This window comes from Cydia fagiglandana, chromosome 25 (assembly GCF_963556715.1).
Source record: "Cydia fagiglandana chromosome 25, ilCydFagi1.1, whole genome shotgun sequence".
In the NCBI taxonomy this organism is placed as follows: domain Eukaryota; kingdom Metazoa; phylum Arthropoda; class Insecta; order Lepidoptera; family Tortricidae; genus Cydia; species Cydia fagiglandana.
The window spans coordinates 10,864,040-10,884,630 of record NC_085956.1 but is presented as its reverse complement, the minus strand read 5'-3'; the positions used below and the strand labels follow the sequence as shown (position 1 = coordinate 10,884,630).

The following is a 20,591-nucleotide window of genomic DNA, read 5'->3' as shown; positions in this document are numbered from 1 at the left end:
TCCGTTGCGGCATCCAGCTAATCTACACCGTGAAATTTTAGTGGTTGTTTTCCCGCGGCAGGGCGATTTGCTATCGGTAGTACTTTCGAATTATGATAGACAAACTTATAAATAAACTGTTTTCCAAAAAAAAATTACAAAAAAAATAACCTAAACTTGAACAAGCGAAAAACAATAGTAACACACTAAAACTGCAAGTCGACGACAGTTCCCGATATTGTAAACAGATAAACAAATAAACAAGCACATGTTACTTTTTTAAACTGTGTAACAGGCTAGAGTGCTTTACTGTTTGACAACTGAAATTAAAATTGACTTAGACTGTTCCTTCACGATTAACAGTTGAAATAAAACCTTTTTATTAGTTTGATGATTGCCATTACGTTGTGTCAACTTTGGTAAATTGAATAATTACATCCTCTTCGCTTATTAAACTAATGTGATAACAGATCCTGTCAATGTCATCACTGCTATTTCTAGTAAAATGGATCGACATTACGAATATTCTAATTTAGAGTACGTCGCGATGGTGCAGCTGTACGCTAGGGCTAACTACGACTCCCACGCCGCCCGGCGACTTTACGCGGAACTGGACCATTTACAGTCGCTGTGTCTTCGGGGCATTTTAAACCCCCAAGTTCCACACGTACGAACAATTGTCGCCGCAACACAGCGGCTGCTTAACCACGGGCAGTTTCAAACGCCAGCACATGCACAGGGCAGAGGTGATTGTGTATTGAACGTGGCGGATTGCAGTTCGAACAATTATTGCGGTATCGGGAAGTTTAAGTGTTTGTTTAAGTTTTTGATCATTAAAAGCTTGATCTTAACTTGTTATGTTTACTTTTAAGGATCTGCAAACTAACTGCACGTAAAATGTGTGAAGGAAAAATAAATGGAACTACTTTTTAGGTTATTTTGTTTCATTCACTCAAAAGAATTAGGTAGGTACTGACGTACTACTGCAGTGCTACTACTGGTGTTAGGTCACTTTCGAGTTTCGTTCGACACATTTATAAATCTGGCATTTCTTAACATTATTTAAATAAAAGATTACACATCGACTGTATATCGATAGCAGAATCATTTCGTTGCGGGAAAACAACCACTAAAATTTCACGGTGTATATGTTCGTGATGGTTTCTTTGGCACGCGTCCACTCAAGCGTGCCACCATAGCTGTATGTATACCCACTGGAGCTGTGTAACATTTTATTGTTTCATAATTTACATTATAAACTTCTTTTACCTTATTTGCACTGTCTAAGACAAAGTCGTAATTATGGAAACTAACTGCAAAACGTAATTCAAGACCAAAAAAAGTAAAAAAGGTTGCTACTTTTTTACTACCGCGCGTCTTGTATTTATGTACAAATAAGTAAATAAAAGTACTTTTTTAAATAGTAGGAGTAAAATTACTATGGAATTAATTAGCTTAGCGTGATTATTTATCAAAAGGAATTTTGCGTGATTATTTTACAAACAAATTATTACTGTGGCAACATTTTCTTACTTTTTTTGGTCTTGAATTACGTTTTGCAGTATACGATATTTTTTACGCTGCACTCTCAGCCAACCACTCATTTTTCAGTACCTACCTAACACACACACACACACATTTTTGACAGAATCTTTTTAAACATCCCGGAGGGCAAGATTTTGATAGAATCTTTTTAAACATCCCGGAGGGCAAGATTGAGGGGAAAAGACGCAAAGGAAGACCCAGGCTCACATATCTCAGCCGAGTTTCTGTCGTGGCGTATATTTGAGACCCATAAGAAATACCGGGATCCAGAGTCGCTGTACATAATGTCCACAGAAGTTTTCTAAAATATGGTCGACCCAAAAATGCGATCGTATATCCGGCTGTTCTTCTCTAATTCTAATGGAATTTTGTGAGCAGGTTTGATACCTATAGGGATTTTTTTCCTCGATCAATTTTTTTGGTTTCAGATTCCGTGAGTTCTGCAGGTCACAGAGCCTACATTTATTAATTAGACCTCAGACTCAGATCAACATAGATCGTCAGTTTCCTTGAACTCAATAGAAAGTTCCGCAGGCTTCCCCCAGTTTCGTAACCCTGTGACTTGTGATGGCCGTGTTACGTTCTGCGCTGCGCTCGCGCAAGCAACGACGCGTGTGTCGCGACAATTGGGCAACGCGTCCGGGTTGACTCACCGATCGTTGAGGGGTTACGAATGACGTCATTAAGGCAGGTTTGTGCCGGATTAAAATGATTAAGTAAGTAACAGCATACCTATTATTTCGAACCACTCGTTACGCTCGTGGTTCAATTGTGGTGTCTTTCGCTTGCTCCGGTATGAGAATTAGCACGAAGGATTAAACGACAACTTTGCCCTCTTGTAAAACAAATAACTATACGAAGAACTAGTAAAAGTATACGTTGTTCACAAGGATTTGTAGGAGTCAATCAATTTGTAGGGGTTTTCACGAATTTTAAGCATAATACATAAATAAACGTCAATACCGTAAAATGGGGTGAGTAGGGTCAAAACTGAAATTCAAACCTCGATAACATTTTATTTTTACATATGAAAACTGAATGGTGTATATAATAAGTGTTCCGGACGTTTGTATTTTAGTTTTTATTTTATTTTGGGTAGTTCCATTTCATAACTTTGATGATAAAGAGGAAAACCCACCTCACCCCGTAGTGCCTCGTATTTGGGGTGAGAGGGGTTTTCATACAAAGGTGATTTTGGAAGATTGTTGGATCGATTTTTTTTATTATGCGTATTACTATAGCTCCATTTTAAATTGGAATACATAATTTTTGTAGCAGTAGCCTTAAAATCCCTTCTCACCTCCCTCTCAAACCTTCTCTTCCCATTCATAACCCACCTCTCCCCGCGAAACCTACTCACCCCGTTTTACGGTACCTATAGTTCGTTTTTTTAGCATTAGAAAGAACTTGCAAGAAGGTAAGCGATCTTGACTAGTCTTTTAATTGAAAAACGCTTTTTAAAAATCAGAAACTATTACTTATGAAAGTAGAAGAATATAAATGATCGTATTAGATTCATAATTGTTACCCGTTTGCCGTAACTTATTTTAAAAATGTGTTTTTCAATTAAAAAACACGTCAAGATTGTTTACCTTATTTCTAATGCTAAAAAAACGAACTATAAGTACTTATGCATCATATTATTAGCCATGTATTTTTTAACTGTTACTCAGTCTCCTATCTCACCGTTCAGTCCCACGCTACATGCACATTCATATAAGGGGTCATCGATTAATTACGTCACACGAATTTCTAGGTTTTTTGACCCCTCCCCCCTCCTTGTCACACTTGGTCACATTTGGCAAACCCCTCCCCACTGGTGTGACGTCACATTTTTTCTACGAAATCGCCAAATCGAATTAAGTAAGTACCTAAGTATTATTAATATTTTATCAAAATATTTTTGACGATATAAATATTAGTAATTTTATAACCCAAAACTGCTTAGGAAAGAAAATTAAACGAATAAAAACGATTATCGTTGTAAAAACTTGTTATTTAAATGTAAAGGGAATAAAATAATTTAAATAAATTTTCGGTTACTGATGAAGTTAAAGTGACGTCACAAAGTTTGTGTCTCCCCCCTCCCCCTTGTCACAATATGTCACATTTTCTTGACCCCCTCCCTCCCCCTAAACGTGTGATGTAATTAATGGATGACCCCTAAGGTGTTTCACTTTTTAGCGTTTGCCTTAATTTTTCTTGATGACCTGAACGAAATGGTATATTGTTTTCATTCAGCCAATTTAGGAGCGGAAACTGTAGCGGACGGCGGAAGAAATAGGATTTCCCATTTATGGGTGGTCCGAAGCAGCTTACAGCACAAAGCACAACACAACTCACAGGCCTTACAAGCCGCCACCTGGCGGAAAAGTTTGAGTCTGGAATCCCCATGTTCTACCTCGGGACTTTGTAAATCTGTGTAAGAACTAATACTATTTATTAATTAAAATATTTTCATTCAGCTGCATGATTGATAACGACGAAATTATAAATTCTAGATCTTAGAATGACCGGTGACCAGAGGGCTGACCTATATTTTGCCCAAAGGATCAGCATTGCCATCCAGCGGGGCAATGCGGCCAGCCTTCTCGGCACCCTACCTACGGACCATGACTTAGGGCAAATTTTTTATTTATAAGTGATTTGTTATAAAGTTGTAAGATTGATCTTAGAATTGATAATTTCACGACATACTTACACGTATAACGATAATACCACGTCGCATACTTCTGTGGTATTATTGTTAACTAACAATAATCTCCGGCTGTAGACTAAACACTGTAAGCCGCTTGTGACACAGAAAACTAAAAACTCTTTTGCGTCAAGTTTAAGTGTTGATGTCGAGAAGGCCTCTATCTGGCCTCAATCTAGTGAGATGAATCACTGGCGGACATCCTAAAACTATGGATGGAGGCATACTTTGCGTAGATGTCGGCGGCCGATCGTAAGATCAGGCATATCATGAAATTCCTAGGCATATCGTTGACTCGTTCGCTACGCGGGGCTCCTATTTATGGGCAGTTTGCCCTTCAGGCATCTAAGGCAACCTAACGAACCTATCTTACCTATATATTGGTTTAATGTGACTATCCTCAAAACAATACATAGGAACATTACGATCGGCCTGATCTTATGATCGGCCGCCACATAGATATCATTAACACCTTATAAAACAAAGTCCCCCGCCGCGTCTGACTGTGTGTATATTCGTGATAAACTCTAAAACTACTGAACGGCTTTTCAAGCGGTTTTCACCCATCAATAGAGTGATTTCCCTATAAGACAGGTTTACCTAGTTTAGGGCTCAGGACACTATTCCTAGGCTGTCTAACAATAGAATACTTTTAAAAATGTAATACCCTTCTACTATGTAATACGCTGCATTTTTGATACCTAAATAAATCATTTTTCATTTTTTTTTTTTCATTTTTGAGGAAGGTTAAAGTGTATGTGTTAAGGTTTTGTGTAGCTCGTGCGACGCCAGGGCGGGTCACTAATTTAAAAGTACAGTCGCTATCAGATATATCGGAGCGGCCAAGGTGCTCACAAATATCTTAACACGCCTCTACTGTCAAGGCGTTAGAGTGCGTGTTCAGATTTTTTGAGCACCTCGGCAGCTCCGATATATCTGATGGCGACCGTACCAGAACTCGACACTGCACTAGCATTTGACATGGGCATTTTATGTCTAAGTAATATAGGTTTTTGATTGGCTAAGATTTTTCTGTATTCTAATTTAATCCTTGTCACTTTGACATAAAGTGCCCATGTCGAATACTGGTGCAGCGTCGAGCACTAGTACTTCTTACTGTCGCTAGTATTTTCATAGATATTAGACGTAATGGTGCCACTCGCATACTTTGTGACTTCAAAGTCTGTGGGGTTAGCTTGAGGTCACGCACGCCGTAATATGTTCAGTACTGATCAAATTAAAGCAAGAATTTGACCCTATTTGTAGGATTGAGAGGTATAATCTAATGCCATCTTTTTTTTAAGTACCTATGTATATTAAGTTCGTATGCACTAATAAAAAAAAACCGGACAAGTGCGAGTCGGACTCGCGCACGAAGGGTTTCGTACCATAATGCAAAAAAAGGCAAAACAAAAAAAACGGTCACCCATCCAAGTACTGACCCCGCCCGACGTTGCTTAACTTCAGTCAAAAATCACGTTTGTTGTATGGGAGCCCCACTTAAATCTTTATTTTATTCTGTTTTTGGTATTTGTTGTTATAGCGGCAACACAAATACATCATCTGTGAAAATTTCAACTGTCTAGCTATCACGGTTCGTGAGATACAGCCTGGTGACAGACGGACGGACGGACAGCAGAGTCTTAACAATAGGTTACGGAACCCTAAAAAAAATGCCATCTGTAATATACTGCGGCCAATAATCGAAGGTGGCATCTATCGGGACAGTGTACAGCAATGGGGCGTTATGTTGGTAACTGAACTTTCTTTGCATGTTTATTCGGGTTTCGTACCCGAAGGATAAAAACGGAACCCTACTACTAAGACTCCATCACTGTCCGTCCGTCTGTCACCAGGCTGTATCTCATGAACCGTGATAGCTAGACAGTTGAAATTTTCACAGATGCGATGTATTTCTGTTGCCGCAATACCTACTAAAAAAAAAGCAAAAAGTAAACGGTCACCCATCCAAGTACTGACCACTCCCGACGTTGCTTAACTTTGGTCAAAAATCACGTTTGTTGTATGGGAGCCCCATTTAAATCTTTATTTTATTCTGTTTTTAGTATTTGTTGTTATAGCGAATATAGCGGCAACAGAAATACATCATCTGTGAAAATTTCAACTGTCTAGCTATCACGGTTCGTGAGATACAGCCTGGTGACAGACGGACGGACGGACGGACGGACGGACGGACAGCGAAGTCTTAGTAATAGGGTCCCGTTTTACCCTATGGGTACGGAACCCTAAAAACAGAATAAAATGAATATTTTAAGTGGGGCTCCCAACGTGTTTTTTTGCAGTTTTTTGCGTAATGGTACGGAACCCTTCGTGCGCGAGTCCGACTCCCACTTGGCCAGTTTTTTAACCCAATTTTGGTTATTTATTGTCAGGTTTCGAACATCGGATGCGATACCTTTCGTCTATTTCACGTAACTGTTAGTAAAAAGTAGTAAAACCGCTTAAGCGAGCTCCTAATGATAAGAAACCGTTCGGTTCAATGACCGAAACCTGTCAAATTGCTGTTATATAAACAAGAAAGTATGTAAATGTGGTTATTATGCATAGGTAAGTATAGGTACATGCGATCATCGAACTTGGAGATGGGAAATAAATTCCTAAAAAATCAAACGTGGCATATTTGCTATGGTTAATATAAGTACCTAGGGTACATTGGGGTAAATGCGAAGGCGGGTTAATTTCGAAACTGGCAAATATCTACTAAATTAAAAACACTTTCTACTGTAGCAACAGTACGCAAGATGCCATGTAAGCGTTGCAGCGGCGTAAGTGTTGCTAAAGTATGAACTGATTCTAGTTTAGTCGATATTTGCCAGTTTCGGAATTACCCCATTCGCATTTACCCTAATGCATCCTACATCAAATTATGTAAAATATTTTCCATAATGTTAGTATTCAGAGAGGAAAATTGGGACTACGTTTGTATGGAGAAGCGGCTGTCCCCTTTCCTCTCAAGCTTTTCGTCTTAAAATTAGAGCGTAGACAGACATCGATTGTTTGGGATGGATAGCATAAAAAATGTGAAGATACATACTTATATGTTATGTTCATTTCTGATTTATATAATTTTTTTTTAAGTTATTTAATCAACTTTACATTGACAGTTAAACCAAATATGCAAGTTATGGGTTGCAAACATATGTACTTAAAAATAATTAAAATCATTTATTTACACACACTATACCGGGTGTGGCTTGTAATATGAGCAAAAAATTTAACTGTAGGCTGTGCTCCCCATACTGACCAACATTTGTTCAGCGACTTTTAAAAATAACTTGTGGTTTGATTTTTAATATACTTTAAAGTTTATTCTAAGACGCAATGTATTGCAAATTTTATTATGTTTAAGGCGTGACAAGCAACGTCAGTCACAATGATATGGCGTATGAAAAATAGGGAGTCTAAATACTTCATAATTTTTTAAAGTTGCTGAGCTAAAGTGTCACCGTTTGAGGAGTACAATCTATGTTTTAATTATTTGCTCGTGTTACAGGCCACACCCGGTATATACAGTGGTATACTAAACGAAATTAATAACTAGCTTAAATCTAATAGGTAATAAAAATAATTATAATAGACTTATCACAGTTATCACTAAATTTACCTAATTAATATTAATATTTGTGGGCGTAGATATTGACTCTAGATAGCGGGCTGCCGTGGCTACGAATTTCGGTTGTTTGTGAGAATAAGAGAAATAATATATATCGGAACCTTTATTGATCTATGTACAGTCAACGGTAAAAATATGGGTGTACAAATCATTTCAAAAATATGTCCCATAACTCTTATGTCAGTGAATTAAGAACTATGGGACATATTTTTGAGTAAGTTGTCTACACCCATATTTTTATTGTTGACTGTACTATTATGCAATCGTCTTGGAAAACTTCCATAATGCAGACGCAGACGAATTATGCAGATTACAGATCATGAGAGAGTTTTTACCAAAATGTCAACAGCTTACATAAACTTGCGTAATTTTATGAATGTAGAAACTTAAATAATAACACAATAAAAAGAAAGAGTCAAATAATTGTAGTTTATGTGGCTGCTACCTACGTAATTAAAAGCAAATCCAAGTGTGGGTATGAAACGAGCTGAAAGTGATATAATACCATGGATGCGATAAATATATGAATATCCTTTTAATTTAAGCCTAGACGTACTCCGCCTATGGCATAGATACTATTTGTGTATGAATCAAAAACATTGCCACCCTGTATGTATTAGAACTCGTTCAAGGCCAGTATGTGCCGAAGGGTCTACGGTACCAGAATGTGGGTCGCCCGCGCACCTGTCATACCGTTATGCGCGTGCCTCACGTGGGACTTTTACCCGCCATTTGTAATTGTACGTTATCTTAAATCTTCGTTGATTGGACTACTAATTGCATAGGTAGATAGATAATTATTGATTCGAAATAATTATGTGGCGTTCCATGCCTAAAGGGCCCTTATGAACCATGTACATACATAAGGAACCTCCTCTATTGAAACCCACATAAGGGTGGTCGAAGATTAATTTCTTGTAATGATTTCGACAATTGTTTTGAATCATGACATGACGCCCATGATGCGTCATTCTCATCAATGTGAGCTCTTTCTAAAATTGTATCCAGGCGAGACAATTTTTCGCCAATCTGATGAAATTCTCCGATTGAACAGGGCCGTGCGGACGCAAATACCAATTTGATTCCCCGATCACATCAGCAGGTGCGGAAACACAAATGCCAATTTTCATAGTAGAATGCAAATTGGTGATTTAATTTGTGTACGTGTGGACGCTAGATGAGATTGACCAATTATTTTCCTGAACAAATCGACTGATTTCGTCAGTCCCGTCTGGATACCCCTTAACATATCACATTTCCCATAATGGTTTGGTACCTGGGTCATATACAAGAATTAGGCTCTCATCTCTGCTGTTTTAGAAACATTTGATTTTCGGCAATAGAATCGGTTGATGTCTTCCAAAAAAATCGTGCATGTAGCTAATTCGTGGCAATCCTACAAAATAAGTTCCAATGATATGTATGTATGTATGTATGTATGTATTTACTTTATTGTACATAGAAATAAAAACACGAGAAACACAGTTACAGAGTCAATTAAATACAACAATGGCGAACTTATCCCTGAATGGGATCTCTTCCAGTTAACCTTTGAGGAAATGAGTAGGACAGAAGAAATGATTATACTTTTCATTGCTTTTTTTAGTATCATTTAGATACAGTTAGACCAAGCTAAGCTGCCAGCAATTTTGATATTCCCGAAGAATATAAATGATCGTATTAGATTCATAATTGTTACATATTTGCCGTAACTTATTTTTAAAATGTGTTTTTCAATTAATAAACATATCAAGATTGTTTACCTAATTTCTATAGCTAAAAAAAACGAAGTATAGATATGAAATAGTAACAATATGTGACGTTCCACGGCAAAAGGTACCCTATGGCGGTTGGCGCTTACGATATTGTTAACGCCGCTCCAATATTATTGCGGCCATAAGGTACCTTTTGCCGTGGAACGTCACATGTCGTTACTATTTCATATCTAGTGAATGTCTAATTCATTTCCCGAATTGCGCAGTGTGCGAGTGTCATATGCATATCTACTTTCATAGAAGATTGACGTTTAAAATAACACTATTGTAGGTACAGTCTGCGCCAGTGGTGGGCAAACTTGCTTCATGGAGGGCCAGAATTGTAGCTAAAATTAATTTTGATTCGCGATAATCGTGGGCCAATGCCATATACTAATAATTTCATAGGACCGGCGGCGGGCCGGATAAAGTCCATTCGCGGACCGGAGCTGGCCCGCGGGCCGTACTTTGCCCACCACTGGGCTATCAAAATCGCTACCAACTTAGGTTAGTCTAACTCTACCCTAATCCCCCCACTGTGGATTCTAAATTCAAAAGCCATGGCACCTGTCAATGCCAATTACGCCATGGTAAGTTTATACCCGCAATAGTCCCATGGGAAGAGGATAATTCTAGGCCTAGGCCAGTAATTTGCAATCTAGATGGAGCTCAGTGGAGCAGTGGGTGTCTATTCTGAGTCGACAGTGGTTTATAATTGGGTTTACTTGCATTTTAGAGCTAAATACAGTCATGACAAACCACAAAATGGCTTACAACTTTGGGAAACAAAAGTGTCTTGACTGAAACTTGATTTAAATAGTCAGATAGTCACACTATCTACACCTACTACCGTAAAATGGGGTGAGTTGGGTGAAATTTGACTGTCAAACCTCGATAAAATTTTATTTTTACATGTGAAAACTGAATGGTGTATATAATAAGTGGTTCGGACGTTTGTATTTTATTTTGGGTAGTTCGACGATAAAGAGGAAAACCCACCTCACCCCGTAGTGCCTTAGGTGATTTAGGAAGATTGTTGGGTCGTTTTTTTTTTATTATGCGCATTGCTATAGCCCCATTTTAAATTGGAATACATTATTTTTGTAGCAGTAGCCTTAAAATTCCTTCTCGACCCCCTCTCAAACTTTCTCTCCCCATTCATAACCCAACTCTCCTCGCGAAACCTACTCACCCCGTTTTACGGTAATAGAGAAACGTAGACAGCAGTTATTTTTAGACACAATTTCCATTTTAAAACCCATATAAAACTAAAGGTATTATGGTGTATAATTTGTTAATCCGTGCGAAGCCTGGGCCGGTGCTAGTTATTTAAATGAATGTACGAAGATAGGATACTATATAGGTCCTATTTACTTTTGAAATATTTGCATCTATGTATTTCAGTTTATGACTAACTGCGTGAGTCTCTAATTCATTTCCCGAATAAGATATTATCTTTACTACTATACTTATCTTTACTTTTATACTTTCATATCTAGTGAGTCTCTAATTCATTTCCCGAATCGAGCCGTAAATGTTATACACCGTGTTTTTTTTTATTTCCGTTAATTTCAGGGGTGCATTCCTGAGCTTAAATCAAGTAACTTTCTCAAAGACACCGATATTCTAATTAACTCCATTTCGGAGATAATCAATAATTTATTTTTTTCCTATAAGGCCTCTACAAGCGTGTACACTTGCCTTAGGGCCGGTTTACATATTGATCAGTGTTTAGAATGAGTTCATGCATTTGCTACTAAACTTAAGTACAATCTCGGTCGATCGATGTTCGAAATGATATTGATATGTCACAGATTTCAATTGTTTGGTTGAGTTATATGTAATGCCCGTGTTACAACAACGCTATATGCTACATTTAATTGATTTTTAAACTTAATTTTTTTTTTTCAAAAAAAGCAAAAAAAGTATTTTGTTTTTGAAAATTAACTATGCCATTTAGTTCTCTTAAACGTACTTAACCATACCCCGAAGTTAACGGAATTAAATAAAAACACGGTGTATAGTTAAAGGTAACTTTAAGCGCCGAGTGGTTCAGAGTGCTATAAACGTGCTAGCTTATCAGTTTTCACTTTTAATGCTTTTCCATGCGGGCTACAAAGGAATGTAGTGCAATTTTAAGTGGTCTGTAAAACTGTGTTCCGTTTTACAAGAATATTTTACATAAGTATTTAAAAACAATGTCCTTTGGTTTGGAGTACTGGCGTAAATAATTGAAGCGTTTATCTCGTGGTTTATTAGATGTACCGAAGAAGAAGATGATACCATGATGATAGATGATGATGATGATAGGCGATGATGATAGAAGAAGATGTACAGTCAAGGAATTTAAATTCCGACCCATTTCGTACTTTGTCACAGTGACAATCAATATGAAAGCCGCTACAGTTGCCTCCAGAAACTCGCGAACTAAATTGACATGAGTTTGACAAATAAAATGATACCAGGAATAGCAAAGAAAAAATAGTCAGGGGTATATGTCGATAAAATGATATCGATAAGTAAGATGCACTTACTACCCATGTGATAATTATAAAGGGGTCACAAACGATTTCGATTTGTATGAATGTGACGCGAAAAGTGGTGTTGAATCATTTGTAAGATTGTGACGTTACCAATCAAATCAGGAGGTGCGGATGTGAAACTGACAAGTTTCAATGCTAAGACGAAACAGGATCTGAGTTTTAAATATTTTATTTAAATATACCCATCTCGCTAACGGAAGCGGCTCCTAAAACTAATGCGATAAGGACAAGGCGAAAATTATCTGTGCCGGACCGTTTCGCTTTTTTGGCTAATTGATATCAGTTTTGAATACTACGCCTCTCATTGCGGCATAGTCAATGAGGCCATTTTGGCCATTTTTGAAAGGCTCTAGCGCCTTAAAAAACAAAAATATCAAAAAAAGCAAAACGGTCCGACACAGATATTGACAATATTAATCTGTGTTGAAAAAATCATTGCTCTAGCATCAAAACCCACGGAGGAAACAGTCGAGGACGTTTGTATGGAGATATGACCACTCCTGTTGGCTCTTAATATGCAGGTTTGGGGGCAAGTTGTTTATATCAAGAGCTCGCGGATGTCGCCATAAATCTAAAATTAGTGATTTAATTTTGTACAATGTGACCTGTAGATGAGATTGATCGATAATTAAAGTTAGACCAAGAAAAGTCTGCAGCGATTTTGATGGCCCACTCAGTGAACCTGTTATTTAATACGTCATAATTTCATAGAATTTTGACGTTTAAAATAATACTTGCACTGCGTGGGCTATTAAAATCGCTGCAGACTTTTTTTGGTCTAACTGTATTTAAATTCTGACCTAATTGTCAACTTGAATGTCCAGTTTAGGGACTGGTCTTCTTTACAATCGAAGCAATAGGGATCACCGAGACGATTTAATTTTTACGTCCACACCACACAAAATAAATGAGAAATTTTATCTTATTTCCCCGTCTGGGTCGGCCTTATTTGTATTTAGAGCCAAAATCACTGTTTCTATGTTATCACCTACAACTTGTTACTCTAGCTGTAAGTTTTAATAACAAATAAAATAAAATAAATATAAGAAAATATTTATTTAATTACCTACAATATGTTTATCCAATATTCTTGTATCTATTACTATAAAAATGCACAATTTTCGAAATACCAATTCATCATCATCATCATCATCATCTCAGCCATAAGACGTCCACTGCTGAACATAGGCCTCCCCCTTGGACCTCCATACCAATACCAATTAACATTTGTAAAATAATTTAAATTACTTAAAGATACATTTTAACTGATCGCGCAACAGTAGCGCCGCTAGCGGTGAATTCTCGCGATATTCTCTAATTCAAACTTTTTAGAAAATATCGATATAAACAGCACTGGCCAAACTGTGGTATCATTTGTGCACATTGACCTGTCAATTTAGTTCGCGAGATTCTGGAGGCAACCTTAGAGACCTCTAGCTCTACTATCAGTTGGCAGAGTATTTTTCACTTACTTTCAGTGAATAAACGTGCCGTGAGTCACGTTTTACGTTTCTTTACGGTCTTATGTACCTAACTTCACTCCACTCCAAACGATGCTGTCCCTTTCTAAGTATACTAAAAAACAGAGCAAGAGTTATCGGAGTTTTATACAGCGCCTCTAGGATTCACCTAAAGAACTAAATAACAAAATTGACACATTTTCTCACGTCTACGTAATTTACTATCTATGCATCTCGCTCTCGCATATTAGTGCAAGTGAGATGCACAGAAAGTAATGTTACATATACTGATGGTAGCCGTGAATATGGAGGGTAGAGGTAAGGAGAATCCTTTATGACTTTATGAGAAAACTCCTTTATGGGAGAATATTTGCAAAAACTAGGCACGCTGTCAGCTATTATAATTTTTCTAAATCTCTCCAGAGTAGCGAAAAAAAGAAAACCCATAAACCTAGTTTTTCGTTGTATCAATACCGTACTAAAAATCATGGGGAATGGAAGATACTCGTATTTACAAGTGGAAAAACGTTTTCTCTTTTTGTATGGACGATTACGTAGTATACTTCCCTCTTAAGGTTTTTGACGGACACTTTTTCATTATTAATTACATGGAGATTGTATTCCTTACCTCTACCATCCACTAAGAGCATTTAGAAGGGAGATGTCATCGCTGTCATTTTCTTTACAAAACAGTCTGCCGATTTTTGCGGGGGAGGGGACGTCAAATGTATTGCTATTTCTACATGATTTGTACGTAACGTACAAATAGCCATGTCAGTCCATACAAAAGTTTGCACAATTGTGCAAGTTTTTCGGCAGAGGGGTAAGTAATAATGTCAGGAAAAAAAAAGAGTATACCTACGAGACTACTACGACTATGATATTTGATTTATTCGGTTGTCAATATAAAACAAATGTAGGTGTACTTTCTTCTCGTATGAGACGCCATTACTATGTAGTCTTGCTTGAGATTAATAAACATTACCAATATGGTGTTAAAACAAGCTTTTCTTTCCTGCTTGGAACCCGGCCTAATCCTAAATCCTAACAGTAAGCACTCAATGGCCACTCCAGTTATTAAATGCTCTAAGACCAGTTTTGTCACTTTGTTACTGACTCAACCTTCATTCTACAATTTTTTAAAGATTTGACGTTGCCATAGTTACGAAAATAATAAACACATCAATGTTAGTAAACAATGTATAAATAAACAGCCGCAGGAGACCAGAGGGCTGGCCAGTATTTTGCTCAACGCATAAGTATTGCCATACAACGTGGCAATGCGGCCAGCCTTCTGGGCACACTGCCCATCGGCAGTGACTTGGAGGACGTTTTTTATTTATAGGCTTTTTATTTTAAGTTTATTTAGTTTAGAGATAGTTTGTATTATTATTTGTAAGCTAATTTAATGTTTTATATTTACTTAATTATTTGTGAATTAAAATTCGAGGTAATTATGTATAAATTAAAATATAATTGTATTCAAGACAAAAATTGCAAAATATGATAATTACGTAAACATCATTAATAATCGAGTTAAAATTATGACATTGCGTGTTAAAAAATAGGAAGCAAAGTATACGGCGCGATTATACAGGCTACTTTTGGCTACATATTTATTACCTATGATGAAAATAATACACACATGAGAAGAAATCTTAAAATATTAAAATAGGTATGTATTATAATGGTCCGCTTCAGTCCGCATCATGACAGCGGCCGTCTCCTACTGCTAAGTAACATTATCTAATAGAGTGTCCGGAAAGAGAAAAGTCGTGAAATTTAGGGGAGCCCATACATTATACCTACGACTCTTTCCGCACAGACCCTACGTATGACCTTAATAGCGATTTTAATTTTATAGTACCTATATAATCTCGAGTATATTTCAGTGCCAAGCGCCCCATTTCCAATACAAAATGAACCCACGCAGCGGGTTTTTGGCAATAAATGTGTTTAAATTTTATTTAAATTTTCAGATTCAGAACCACCAGCAAAAGTTTTTGAAGAAAGTTTTATATTTCCTGTTACCAAGTTGACATGAAAAACGATTACCTAGGTACCAAACACAATAATTTGAACAACGGAAAATAAAATAATACTTACTTAGTGAAGAAAAATAAATAAACCCACAGAACATTTGTATGTTTTATTTTATTTAAGATAATAATGCTTAATAAAATACGTAGCAATTCTTGTGTAAATATTATAATAGGTCTTGCGGTATGTCTTATTCTTACTATGTGTTATGTGCACCCAGCAACAAAAACAGCAACATGTCTATGTACCGCTCCTTGTATTGAGCCTTAATTCTTAATACATATGTAACTTCTACATGCATACATGATGCAATCCGGGTTTTCATGGAAATGTTGTTTTCAATCAGCTTCTTGCCTAAAACCAAAAACTGCTCGTAAGCAATGTGATTTTCGCAAATGTAGCAGTAGAAATAGGAAAATATGATGTCAAGTATAACTCATTACCTTTGTACTAAATCAGCCTTTTATCGAACTATTAATTGATTTATCCCTTAAAGTTTTGCTTGAAGTTCACATACTGTTATAAATTTATACATATTACGTTGAAAATTGCATTGATATTCGTGAAAAATCTGCGTATTTGTTGTGTTTACAAGTTGACAGCAATGTCACGTTGGAAACGCACGTATTTTTCCATAACATCTGTCACGTTTACTCGCGTAAAGTATTTACGCAGAATAATTCTGGCTCAGATTTCATTATATAATTAGAAAGAGAGCGTTTTAGGTGTGAAGTTAGGCAAGTATGGAAAACTCGCGTAAAAACGTTTGTAACTCATGGTACAAATTGAATTTTTTAGTTCTTTACGTGACCGGTAGAGGCACTGTACAATTACTCCATACATTTTCCTTAACTTTCTCACTATCTTCACTTCTCACTGTCATTCACGGAACTCATAGTAGAGCTACTCATACGGTTGTCACTGTGACAAAGTACGAAATGGGTCGGAATTTAAATTCCTTGACTGTACTGAGAAGTAGATGAACCGAAGAATTCGGGCGAATACACCTATTCGGTTAGATCTCAACATGCGTACCTATTTGGCAAACTCCATATTCAGCCTATTTATTTGTATGGAGTCACGCGCAACATGCTGTCATGCTAAGGGGTCAGACATTAAATTATTTATCAAAAACAATTAGGTTTACAATCAATGTTGTATTGGTACTGGATCTAGATGTCTGCGGTTGAAAGCGTTCATGTTTAGGTATCGCCTTCGGTCGTCCCATTCGTTTTTCGTCAAGTTCTTAAATTAGTCCTATTCTGCTTTCGTCACTTATTCTACATTGAAAGCCATCGACGATTGTGACGAATGTAGCATGAGTGACGAAAGCAGAATAGGACTAATTTAAGAACTTGACGAAAAACTAATGGGACGACCCAAGACGATACCCATGTTTATTTGCGATACGATGGAATGTCTTATTCTAACTGTACACGACGGCTCGTATCTTCTCGAGTCTGGTAAGTACTATACCCACGATTAGAGCATGTTCTTATATAGGGCGTCGCTGACCCGATTAAGGGACCGGTCTGGTTTAGGAAGTGACCTTCAAAGAAGTACACCAGATGTTAAGTTAAGATACAATTTAAGAGGAAAGTGTAACCTTATTATCGATTTTAGAGAAAAGCTTTTCCTACAAAAGATGCTCATTACTCTAGGTATAGCGTTTTGATTGAAAGTATTTTACGGTTCCTATATATTTTCTATTTTTGGTCAAACCGTTGTCTTTCTTTGCAGTTCCTTTGCTTTAGTTAGGCGGACCGTTAATAATGTAAAACATGCATGGAAGATATTTTGATTACTTAATAGTTTAAATTACCCCGCAGTCTAAATTGCCCCCTGCGCCTTACCTATATTTACATGTAGGTGATGTAGGGTAGTGTAGTAGTAGTAAACTCTTTATTGTAGAAAAAGGCATACTTATTAAAAATAACATACAAATAGTAAGAAGTACAAAGGCGAACTTATCCCTTTGAGGGATCTCTTCCGGTTAACCTTTGAGTAGATGAGAGGAGAGAGCGAAAAGAGCTAGGCCTGATGGAGGTGTATATGCCTAATGTCATAACGGTCATGCTTAACTTTGGCAAAAATCGTCAGCATCCGAAACAAATACAAAACCATGAAAGGAAACTACCCACCATATTATAAATAATGATCTTACTTATTATTTCTATACGAAACTTACCTCAGCTTAATTAGCAATAAAAACAGCTGTTCAAATAAAAAAAGTAGGATGAACTTGCAAAAAAGAACACAGTCTTTTCTTATAAGAAAACTTTCACATTTGCACAGCACACGTCTAGACACTTGAATAGTCAACAACAATTAAATACACAACAAATAACTATTTACAATCACTGACACGACACTAAAAATGGCGAAAATAAAGTTTTTCAATTCATAAAAGTATTCTAATTGTTTATTTTACAAAATATCGGCCATTTTCGAACATGCGCGCGCAGCACACAACACACGACTGGCTTCATTCAAAATGTATTCGACCGTGCCGTAAGCGAGAAAGAGAGAACATACGGCTATGACGGGAAAGAAAGAGACGGCTAGAGGTGTCATGTAGCGGTATTTTTTTTCTCCTTTCCCGCGTCAACTTTCTAAAATGATTCGAACTGTTTTATTTCTTATTTCAATGCAGTTAAGCGTGTATTCGGTTGCAGGTTAATTGTAGCGCTATCAAAATTATTAAAAAATACAGGCATCTATTAGAAAATGCAAAGTTTATTGCGAGAAACAAAAACTGTGACGCTACAGCATCTTTGAAAGGGTAATGTGATACGTTATACACGAAATGCTTGATTTGTAGCACGAAACTTACGTCAAACAAGAAAGATTAATGATAATGAGTAGCCCAATTTTCTTCTTTCAATTTTAATTGCTGTTAGTATGAAGAAAAACTTGAAACTTTACAAGCAGAGAACGCTAATAAATGATTAATGATTGTAGATATATTTTAGCACCTTATATTTACTAATAAACTTATCAAAGTTGTTTAGATTTGCACCAATTCCTTTTAAAACTAAGTACGTCATCGTTCGTGCAGGATGATAATGTATTTCGCCAGCATCTAACATGGCTCGTTGGTCTAGGGGTATGATTCTCGCTTCGGGTGCGAGAGGTCCCGGGTTCAAATCCCGGACGAGCCCGGCGCTGTCCTTTTTGTGATTTTGAGACATATTTTAATTTTACTTTTTTACCCTACTGTTAAATGGTAAATAATGGGTTATGTTTTTAATGAGATATACAAGCTTAGATTTTTTTTTATTACTGCATATTAATGATATTTTATTATAGAAATATGTATGTAAAACTTCAGAATCAATCTTATTTGATTTATTTATATTTAGGGGTCATCCATTAATTACGTCACACTTTTGGGGGGAGGGAGGGGGTCAAGAAAATGTGACATATTGTGACATGGGGGAGGGGGGAGACACAAACTTTGTGACGTCGCTTTAAGTTCATCAGTAACCGAAAATTTATTTAAATTATTTAGTTCGCTGTACATTTAAATAACAAGTTTTTAAAACGAAAATAGTTTTTAATCGTTTAATTTTCTTTCGTAATAAAGCAGTTTTGGGATATAAAATTACTAATATTTATATCGTCAAAAATATTTTGACAAAATATTAATAATACTTAGGTACTTACTTAATTCGATTTGGCGATTTCGTAGAAAAAATGTGACGTCACACTAGGGGGGGAGGGGTTTGCCAAATGTGACCAAGTGTGACAAGGGGGGGAGGGGTCAAAAAACCTAGAAATTGGTGTGACGTAATTAATGGATGACCCCTTATATTAATACACAATTTATAAATAAGCAATTTGGTAAAATTAAGAAAGAAATAAGAACTCATTATTTCAATAATTAAAAATATCAAAAGAAAAACTTCTGTTTCTCTATTTATTTACAATCTCATTTCAGTACATACATATGTACATGTAAAGCTTTCGATTCCCCATAATTAGATATGTGCTGCCCTCTATTACGTCTAATCGTAACTGTTGACGATTCGTCTGTGTATCTAGTTCCTTCATTTCACGCTAGGTGGCAATGTACGTACCACAACAGTTGTTGAAGGGTGGTATTCCGGGTATTCCATTCATTCTATCCAATATCTTGGTCCAATATTATTGCCTCTCACTCTCTCATTAAGCAAAAAAGTGAAACAAAATACACATTGGACCAAGAAATCAGATAGGTGGAATACCACCCTAACAGTAGCAAAAACACGACTAGAGTAAAAAGTCGTCACTTGCATTTACAAATAAGTTGTATTTCGCCTTCTGAATATAGTTGGATTATACGACAGGTGTTCTTTGATCTAGACACGCGGCAGCGTGTCAAGCCAAGTTCAAGCAAAGGAACTGGCTAGCCAGCGCCAAGTGTAATATTACACGAACCACTTGGTGCCACTTTTGACCCTTCTATAACTCAAAACATCTTTAACGTAAACACATAAAACTACGTGTGTTTAATTATATCCATAAGGACATCTAGAAGCCCAAATTTCATGAAGCTAGCTCAAACGGTTATAAAGATATGAAGGTCAAAAAGTCGTAAATTTTAAGACTGACTGACATACCTATAGTACCTAAACCTAACCTACTTCCAGATGACCTAGAAGGATGAAATTTGGAATCCAGCTCAGTTATTGTGTGAAAGCGTAGGAAAAAATCTAAAAATTAAAAATAGTTATAAAATAGGGGGGGTCCCCATACAAAAAAAACATTTTTTATTGTGACTGACATATAAGTACCTAAACCTAACCTACTTCCAGATGACCTAGAAGGATGAAATTTGGAATCCAGCTCAGTTATTGTGTGAAAGCGTAGGAAAAAATCTAAAAATTAAAAAAAGTTATAAAATAGGGGGGGTCCCCATACAAAAAAAACCATTTTTTATTGTGACTGACATATAAGTAC

General features: G+C 36.6%; 1 protein-coding gene and 1 non-coding gene across 2 annotated transcripts in view; one reads left to right on the top strand and one right to left on the bottom strand.

Annotated features, from left to right (window-relative positions):
- LOC134676862 (uncharacterized) overlaps nucleotides 1–18,131 on the bottom strand; it is a 46,426-nt gene extending 28,295 nt beyond the window's left edge. Inside the window, exon 1 of the mRNA XM_063535244.1 lies at nucleotides 17,839–18,131. The gene's annotated coding sequence lies outside the window, so the exon portion shown is untranslated. The remainder of the gene's footprint in view (nucleotides 1–17,838) is intronic.
- A 608-nt stretch (nucleotides 18,132–18,739) lies between these two features.
- Nucleotides 18,740–18,811, top strand: Trnap-cgg (transfer RNA proline (anticodon CGG)). Its single transcript has one exon. It is a non-coding gene; the product is annotated as a tRNA-Pro (tRNA).
- Nucleotides 18,812–20,591: the final 1,780 nt, after the last annotated feature.